This window comes from Leptonychotes weddellii, chromosome 5 (assembly GCF_054177405.1).
Source record: "Leptonychotes weddellii isolate Sample4059 chromosome 5, ASM5417740v2, whole genome shotgun sequence".
NCBI lineage: Eukaryota > Metazoa > Chordata > Mammalia > Carnivora > Phocidae > Leptonychotes > Leptonychotes weddellii.
In genome coordinates, this window is record NC_138373.1 from 87,648,771 (window position 1) to 87,658,439 (window position 9,669).

General features: G+C 39.0%; 1 protein-coding gene across 1 annotated transcript in view; it reads right to left on the reverse strand.

Annotated features, from left to right (window-relative positions):
- Positions 1-9,669, reverse strand: part of ITPR2 (inositol 1,4,5-trisphosphate receptor type 2) — an 838,078-nt gene that overhangs the window by 406,126 nt on the left and 422,283 nt on the right. The gene's annotated exons all lie outside the window — the stretch shown is intronic.

Consider the following 9,669-nt stretch of genomic DNA (forward strand, 5'->3'; position numbering starts at 1 on the left):
ATATATGTGTGTGTGTGTGTGTATATATATATAAGCTGAACATGAAAACTTAGAAATAACCAAATACTACCCAGTACATAATAGATGATTATTAACGTTAGTTCACATTAACTTCCCCCCTTTGTGTGTTGTTTTTGCCTTGCAACTGGCCCTTACTTGACTGATTTGTCAAGATCAATTGCCCTAAATGAAGAAGAAAGGATTCCCCACCTTAACACTAGCCTTTCCCCACAGTCTTTCTAGCCATGATGGCTCCTAAAAAATCCACAGACCAGACTGTGAAGGAAGCTCCAGGGAGAACAAGATATCTGATCCAGTAGTTGGACTATCCTATTGAGTTTCAGGTTCCATTACGGTTGTTTCTCCACCTGCAACCCACATGTCCATCTTTTGACCCGCACACATGGTTGGGAAGAGGGATTTTCTATATCCTCCTTAGCTCAAAGGAAATCACCCAGCATTCTTTTTTAATGTTCTTATTAAATGCCAAGGGAACTATCAAAGGAAATATTTACAAATCCTCTGGTTTTTCAAACAACAGGTTGTTGATATTCTGTGGGCCACATCCAATCCTGCATATAGTCTTCTCTGTGATCAAGTTCAGGAGGCCAAATTTAAACTCTGGACATCGAAGGCCATTTGCATCATGAGGGCAGAAAGGCAGAAACAGTATCTGTATTATTTTACAATAAGACCTCCAGTATCTATCAAAATACCTAACACTTAAGAAGTGTTCAATAAATACTTTACAAATCAATGAATGATGCAGACATATAAATTCTCACCTTTCAAAAGAAATACCCCTCACAAGAAGTGGGTAGTGGGCCATATGCATTACATGAACTAGCTGAAAGAATTTCCTTCTCTTAGTAACAAGACAGATATTCTTTCAAAACTCCCTCGCAGAAATCTAACCTGTGTTACATTTGAAAACAAATTCAAATGAGGAGGGTTTTTTCCCTTCATCCATGTAAATCAAGCCACAGTAGGAAACCCGGGTATGTTCTAAAATACATTATTCATTTCATCACTGCATATCTCTTTTTCAAAAGGGCAGCAAGGAGTAGTTTGTAACCGTCTGCCTTCCCTTAACAGCTGCTATTTAAATTGTGAGGTGTCATTCTGTTGTAAATTATATCTTACCTAAGGAAATTACCCTCGCTTTGCAAACACCAGGCAAATCTAGACAAATTAAGTACAAAATTACTAATACTATGAGCTGGCACACACAAACTACCTCATGAAAGGTGAGAACAATGCCTTCAAAGACTACCACATAATCACAGGTGGTGAAGCAAGACTAAAGGAGAGTGCGCAAGACACTGGACTAGCAGCTTCTGGCAAGCCCAGGAACACAGTATGTCACTTCCACAACATCTTTTCTAGAGCTGCCAGTGATTACTGTGAACTCTTCCCACTAAGCCCAATGAAGTCTGAACTAAAGAAACCCATAGCAAGATAGAGGTCACCAGAATCAAATATGATTACATTGAAATAATAAGTAGGAAATTAAAAACAACTGTCAGCATTTCAAAGAAGAAAGAAAGAAAAGGACATTTTAAGTATATCTAAACATCTGTATCTCTGATTTCTTATAATATAGGGGATGGGGGTTAAGAAAAAAACAACCCTCACTGATCCAACCCTTGCCAGCAACCATGCTAGTTACTTTACACAAATTATTTTATTTCATTTTCAAATAACCCCTGAATGTCTATATCACCATCATTTTACAGTGTGTATACTGACACGGAGTGGGATGAAGGAGCCCCTCAAAGCCAAGTTCCTAGTAAGTGGCAGAGCCAGGGTCTGATTCTATTACACCAATGCAGTAAAAAAAAAGATCCCCACCAAAACCTGAATGCCAAAACTGTGGTTCCAGAACAGAAGTAAGCCCTAATACCTTAAGGAATTCATTGTATATAACAAATTAACCTCTCCTCTGTATCTAGAATGGGCTGATTAGGTACCATCCTTTGGAGAACTGAGAAAACAGGCACTCACATTATCTGTGTCCGGTGACAGATGGGGAATCCTGGTAAGAAAGGAGAGAATGGAGTGTGTGCCGAGTTCCTAGTAATTGCGTGAAAACATGTTTTCCAAGATCCAGCAATGCTACTCCTCGGGAAATACCTTAGCAAGCATGTGCCATGGGCCTTTGACAATCTAGTAAAGCCCTTTTCTCACAATAATATTTTATTACCTACATCCATAATCAAAGGCAATAAACTGGCAAAAAAAATGAAACTCATGAAAAAAAAGGCTGGTGAAAATAAGATGGAATTTTTCTCTGTCCAAGCTCATGGACTCAGAAAACAATAAGATGTGTCCATGTAATTTAGGAATACATGCATAGGCCATAAATAATAAAACCAAAGAAAGGGAATGATTAACACAAAAGTCAGGATAGCAGTTACCTTTGTGGGAGAAGAAAGGGGGGACGGACACAGTAAAGTAAGGGGCACAGAGGGGGCTTCCAAGGTACTTGTAGGTTCTAGTTCTTAAGCTGGTTGGCAGGCACTCATGTTGGTGTTTTTCTTATAGTACCATTAGTGAAGACTTTCTTCCCCACTTTCATTGCTTCTTTCTGGTGACAGGAAGTCGAATAGTGAAACTGTGGCATTTTTCCACCCTTGTGTTTACCCGTGCCTGCGGAAGTGAAGAGGCTTCCTGAGTACCTGAATGCTGCCTATGACTGGGTAGAGAGTTCTGCTTGATTCTAAATTCAGAATTAGCACACCCACTGGGCCAAAATACTTAAAGCCAAAACTTCAAACCTAGCCTCTATTATATAAAAGGTGAAATTTTGGTATCCAACTTCCTGCCCTCAGCTCAATTTGTCCTTAGTGAGGAAAGAGAAGGGCTATCCAACTTTCAAGACTTAGTATAAAGCTATAGTAATCAAGATAGTATGATATTTGTGAAAATTAGAAAATAGATTAATGGAACAAAACAGAGAGCTCAGAAATAGACCTACATGCATATAGTCAACTGTACCTTTGACAAAGGAGCAAAGGCAGTACATGGAGAAAAGACAGTCTTTTCAACAAATGGTGCTGGGACATCCACAAGCAAGAAAAAAAAATCTAGACACAGACTTTACATCCTTCACAAAAATTAACTCAAAATGGATCACAGACCTAAATGAAAATGCAAAACTATAAAACTCCTAGGTGATAGCATAGGAGAAAACCTCGATGACCTTGGGAATAGTGATAACTTTTTAGATACACTACCAAAGGCACAATCCATGAAAGACAGAATTGATAAGCTAAACTTCATGAAAATTAACAATTTCTGCTCTGCAAAAGACACTGTCAGGAGAATGGGAAGACAAGTTACAAAATGAGAGAAAATATTTGCCCAAAAAAAACCATATCTGATAAGGGACTATTATCCAAAATACACAAAAAAACTCATAAAACTCAACAATAAGAAAGCAAATGGCCCAATTAAAAACTGGGCAAAAGACCTAAGCAGATGCCTCACCAAAGAAGATTCACAGATGGTATTATAATCATATGAAAGGATGCTCAACTTCATATGAAATATGCAAATTAAAACAACAATGAGATACAACTACATATGAGAATGCCCCAAATCCAAAACACTAACACTATCAAATGCTGACAAGAATGTGGAGCAACAGGAACTCTCATTAATTGCTAGGGAATGCAAAATGGTACAGCCACTTTAAAAGACCATTTGGTGGTTTCTTACAAAACTAAACATACCCTTAACATCTGATCCTGAAATCATGTTCCTTGGTATTTACCCAAATGAATTGAAAATCTATGTCCACACAAAATCTGCACACCAATGTCTATGGCAGCTCTATTTATTAAAAGGCGAAAGATTTATGCGATCTGAAGAGAAATCAGAGTATGGCAGCTCTATTTATAATTGCCAACATTTAGAAGCAACCAATATGTCCTTCAGTAGATGAATGGATAAAGAAACTGTGGCACATCCAGACAATGCACTGTTATTCAGCACTAAAAAGAAATGAGCTCTCAAGCCATGAAAAGACTTGAAGGACCCTTAATTGCATATACTAAGTAAAAGAAGTCAATCTGAAAAGGCTATATACTGTATGACTTCAATTACATGGCACTCTGAAAAAGGCAAGAGGCTAGAATGGGAGAAAATATTTGCAAATCATGTATCTAACAAGAGAGTAATATCCAAAATATATAAGGAACTCATGCAACTCAATAGCAAAAAGAGAAAAGAAAAAAAACCAATCTGATTAAAAAAAACGAGCAGAGAATCTGAATAGACATTTTCCCAAAGAAGACACATAAATGGCCAAAAGGCACATGAAAAGGTGCTCCACATCACTAGTCATCAGGGAAATGCAAATCAAAACCACAATGAGGTATCACCTCACACCTGTTAGATGGCTACCAAAAACACAAGCAATAACAAGTGTTGGTGAGGATGTGGAGAAAAGGAACCATTGTGCACCGTCGGTGGGAATGTAAATTGGTGCAGCCACTATGTAAAACAGTTTGTAGGTTCCTCAAAAAATTAAAAATAGAACTACCAGGGTGTCTGTGTCACTCAGTTGGTTAAGCGTCCAACTCTCAGCTCAGGTCATGATCTCAGGGTCGTGGGATGGAGCCTGCCCTCAGACCTTGCACTCAGCGGGGCATCTGCCTGAGATTCTCTCTCCCTCTCCCTCTCCCTCTACCCCTCCCCCAACCCCACGCATGCTCTCCCTCTCTCTATATATAGAATTGTAAATAAATCTTTAAAAATAAAATAGAACTACCATATGTGATCCAGCAATCTCACTTCTGGATATATATCTGTAAGAAACAAAATCACTCTTTAAGAGATATCTGCACTCCCATTCACTGCATTATTTATAATATACAAGAAATGGAAACAACCTGTCTATCAACAGATGAACAGATTTTAAAAATGTGATATATATCACATACAATGGAATGTTATTGAAATGGAGCATTAATGGCATATATGATGGAGTATTATTCAACCATTAAAAAGGAAGGGAATCTTGCCATTTGTGGTAATAAGGATGAACTTTGAGGACGTTATGCTAAGTGAAATAAGTCAGACAGAGAAAAACAAATACTGTACAATCTCACTTACATGTGAAGTTTAAAAACACTGAACCCATAGAAACAGAAAACAGATTCGTGGTGGCTGTGCTGGGAGGGGGTTAGGGAGAGTACATGAAGTCAGTCAAAAGGCACAAACTTCCAGTTATAAGATAAGTAAGTTCTCTACATGTAATGTACAGCATGATGACTATAGTTAACAATATGTATTGTATATTTGAAAGTTGCTAAGAAAGTAAATCTTAAAAGTGCTCATGACAAGAGGGTCACCTGGCTGGCCCAGTTGGTGGAGTATGTGACTCTTGATCTCAGGGTTATAAGTACAAGCCCCACTTAAAAGGATAAAATCTTGGGGCACCTGGGTGGCTCAGTCAGTTGAGTGTCCAACTCTTGGTTTCAGCTCAGGTCATGATCTCGGGGTCGTGGGATCGAGCCCCACACTAGGCTCCATGCTCAGCGTGAAGCCTGCTTGAGATACTCTCTGTCCCTCTCCCTCTGCCCCTCCCCCAACTCGCACTTGCTCTCTCTCTCAAATAAATAAAATCTTTTAAAAAAATCTTTTAAAAAAAGTTCTCATCACAAGAAAAAAAAATTGTAACTATGTGAGGTAATGAATGTTAACTAAACTTACTATGGTAATCATTTTGATATATATATATACACACATCCAATCATTATGTTGTACACCTTAAACTAATGCAATGTTGTATGTCAATTACATCTTAATAAAACTGAGCAGAAAAGGATCAGGGGTTGACAGGTTTATAATGGAAGGAAGGATGAGTAAGTAGAGCACAGAAGATTTTTAGGGCACAGAAACTACTGTGCGATAGTATAATGGTAGATACACATCACTATACATTTGTCAAACCCCACAGAACATACACCTGCAAGAGTGAACCTTAGTGTAAAGTGTGGACTTTGGGTGATAATGATATGTCAATATAGGTTCATGAATTGTAACAAATGTACCACTCTTGGTAGTGGATGCTGACAGTGGGGGATGCTATGCATGTGAGGGAGCAAGGGGTATAATGGGACTTCTCTGTACTTTGCACTCAATTTTGCCGTGAACCTAAAACTGCTCTAAAAATGGTGTCTATTAAAAAAGAGAGAGAGAGCAGGGCTACTTTTGGGCTCTGCCCAGTTAGTTCTGTTACTATATCTATAAAATTTATGTCCATATATTGGCACACATATCTATACACATACACACAAAGGTATACATTATATCTTTGCATGCTTTACTTCACAATAGAAGTTTTTTAAGTTAGGATATCATGACTTCAAAGATAAATGATAATTATAATGAATTTATAGCAATATGGGAAAGAACTTATAAAATTAAATGAAAAAAGCAGAATAAAAATCTGTTAAGCCTTAAGAAGAATGGAATTAGCCTTGGAAAATGTCCCCAAGGGCTGAAGTGAGCCTTTTATAAGTGGCAGAGCCCAAAGTGCGGCAAGGACAACTACAGGGAGGAGACAAACAGGAGGAAGCTGATGCTGGTCTAATACTGGCAGCTCTTGTTTTTCCTCGTCCCTTTCTACTCTTCCAAGTGGTAATTATCAAGCAAGAGGAGTAGTTACCTTTGCACTCTTGCTTTCTTACTCCTCCACCTTTTTCTTTCAACTGTAAAATGATACTAATACCCAGGGCACCTGGGTGGCTCAGTAGGTTGAGCATCCCTCTCTTGATTTCAGCTCAGGTCATGATCTCAGGATTGTGAGATTGGGCTCAGCGCTGGGCATGGAGTTAGCTTAAGATTCTCTCTCTCTCCCTCTACCCCTCCTTCTCTCCTCCCCCCCCCACAAAAAAGTCCTAAAGCCCTAATTCTGCCCTTCCACCAGAAAGCAGAAAGACTGATCATGGGGCCTGGATTGTGAATTGTGGATTGGGACACTGATTGAACAACTAGAATCTGCACCAAATAGTAGCTCCTAATATTCTATGATGACAAAAAGTATGTGCTGCTCTTATTTTTTTCATTGTACTAACAATTTTATTTTTTTTACTTGAGATAGCCTAACAAATTTAAAGGAAAATATTTCAAAAAATAATAAAAAAAACATAAAACAATGAGTCCTTATTAAAAACAAAATGTTATATAGTAACAATAAAGGTAGGTACATTGTTGGGGTTTTTTAATTTTTAATGATGAAATACTTCAAATATATAGAAAAACTGTTAACAAAAAATAAAATATTCCAGACTTATTTATTAGTGAGTTACTGAGTATCTAGTATGTGCCAAACACTATATTTGCTGGGGATGAAAAATGAACAAGACAGTTATATTTTCTCCCATTGTGAAGCTTTTCTTTTAGTAGAGGAAATTTATACCCATGAACGTGTATACAAAAGTATACAGTTCTTTTTAATGGCATTGATACTTCATGGTTTACTAACCCATCCCTAAGTTGTTGAATATTTTTATTGTTTTCCCTTGTTAGCGATTATGAGAAACACAGTTTTAAAATTTTTTCTGCAAATTCTTTGGCCACTTCCAGACAACTCTAAAACCCAACTGGAACAGAGGTTTTGACTAAGATTATCAGGTCTTTCCATCTAGATCTGTTGTCAGATCGGACCGTAAGGAAACTCTGACTGAACTTAGAACACCTCTTTGTGTAAATGGAACTTAAGCAATAACCAAGAATTTTGTGTGAAAACCCAACAAAATAGCCAGTATTTTCTATGGGAAGCACATCAAAATTGTCCTAAAATTTCTCCTATTCTGTATTGACTCAACAAACTATGTTAATTGTACATTTTATGAGCTAGTAATACATTTTATGGGCTAGTTCATCATTGAACTTGTACTCATGAGCATGTAGAAATGGAACTTTATTACTTAACATTTAAGATCAGAATTCTTTGCTTACTGGTTATTTTATATTTTCCTCCCTTAGCCAAGCCTTATAAACTATGTCTGGTTCATCTAACAGCTTTCCAGAAAGTCTGTGCCAATTTATAGATTCTCATTCAGTGTGAGAGTGCCTAGTTCCACAAAGCATAGCCTTTCTTAAAGCCTATAGTTTTTACATATTTTGGCTGCCTGGACAGACATAATGGTACACCAAATTCTTTCAACTTGGTAATTATTTGTGAGTTTTAACATTTTATCACATGTTAGCTCCATACTTTCTGCTTTTATAACAGTTTTATTCATATATAATTTAATTATCATTAAATTCATTCCTTTAAAGTGTACAATTCAGGAGAGAGGGAAAAGATGGCAGAGGAGTAGGGGACACTATTCCAACCAGTCCCCAGAATTGAGCTGGATATCTAACAGATCACTCTAAACACACACAAAATCAGCCTGAGATGTAAGAAGATAGATCTGGATCTCGACAAACAGAATATCGCAGGTGTCTGGTTTCAAGGTATGAAGCAGGGAGCCGTGATTCCGTGGGCAGATATCAGAGGATAAACGGCAGGGGAGGGATCCATGGGGATCCTACACCACCGATGAGCGATAGCCTCCTGCGCTGGGGATGGGGCACAGATTTGCAGACCAGTAGTGACAGGCAAAGGACTTTAGGGCAGTCCCCCTGACAGAAACCCAGAGTGGTGGGGCTCGGTTTTAGAAGCACAAAGAGCAGAGATGTGCCCCAACCTGGAGGCAAGGACTGGGAGCACTGCTGAGGGGCACACAACCCAGGACACCGCAGTTTATAGCAGCACAGACAGAAACGCAGATAGTGTGGCCTGCAGAGCTCACGGAAGAACAGACTGTGATCTCTGCTCTGAGGCAGAGGGTTGGAAACAATCACTTTTGCTCTGACTCTCCGAAGAGATGCAGAAAGCCACCAGGGAAAGCCACCAGAGAACAAAAGCCCCAAAAAAGCGGTTTCCACTGAGCCCATCCCCCATCACAGGGGCAGGGCAACTCTGCCCAACAGGGTTGCCTGAGTAACAGCGTGCCAGGCCCCTCCCCCAGAAGACAGGCTGGGAAAAGAAGAGGCCAGCAACCTTAAGGTCCCTATAAAACAGGTGCATCTTGCTTGGGTTGTGGTCAATAATTTGGACTCTATACATTCCCTCAACCACCCCTCAACAGAATGAGTAGGAGGAGGAACCCCCAAAATAGGAAAGACTCAGAGACTATGACTTATGCCACAGATTTACAAATGGATTTAGATATAACCAAGATGTCAGAGATGGAATTCAGGGTAGCAATTGTGAAGATGATAGCTAGAATGGAGAAATTGATTAATGGCAACATAGAGTCTCTAAGGGCAGAAAGGAAAGCCGAAATGGCAGAATTTAAAAATGTTATCAGTGAGATCCAATCTAATCTAGATAATCTAACAGCTAGGGTAGGTTGAGGCAGAAGAACGAGTTAGTGATTTAGAAGACCAATTAATAAATAAGAAGGGAGGGGCTCCTGGGTAGCTCAGATGGTTAAGTGTCTGCCTTCAGCTCAGGTCATGATCTCAGGGTCCTGGTATCAAGCCCCGTGTCGGGCTCCCTGCTTGGCGGGGAGCCTGCTTCTCCCTCTCCCTCTACTGTTGCCCCTGCTTGTGCTCTCTCACTGTCTCTGTCAAATAAATAAATAAAATCTTAAAAAAAAAAAA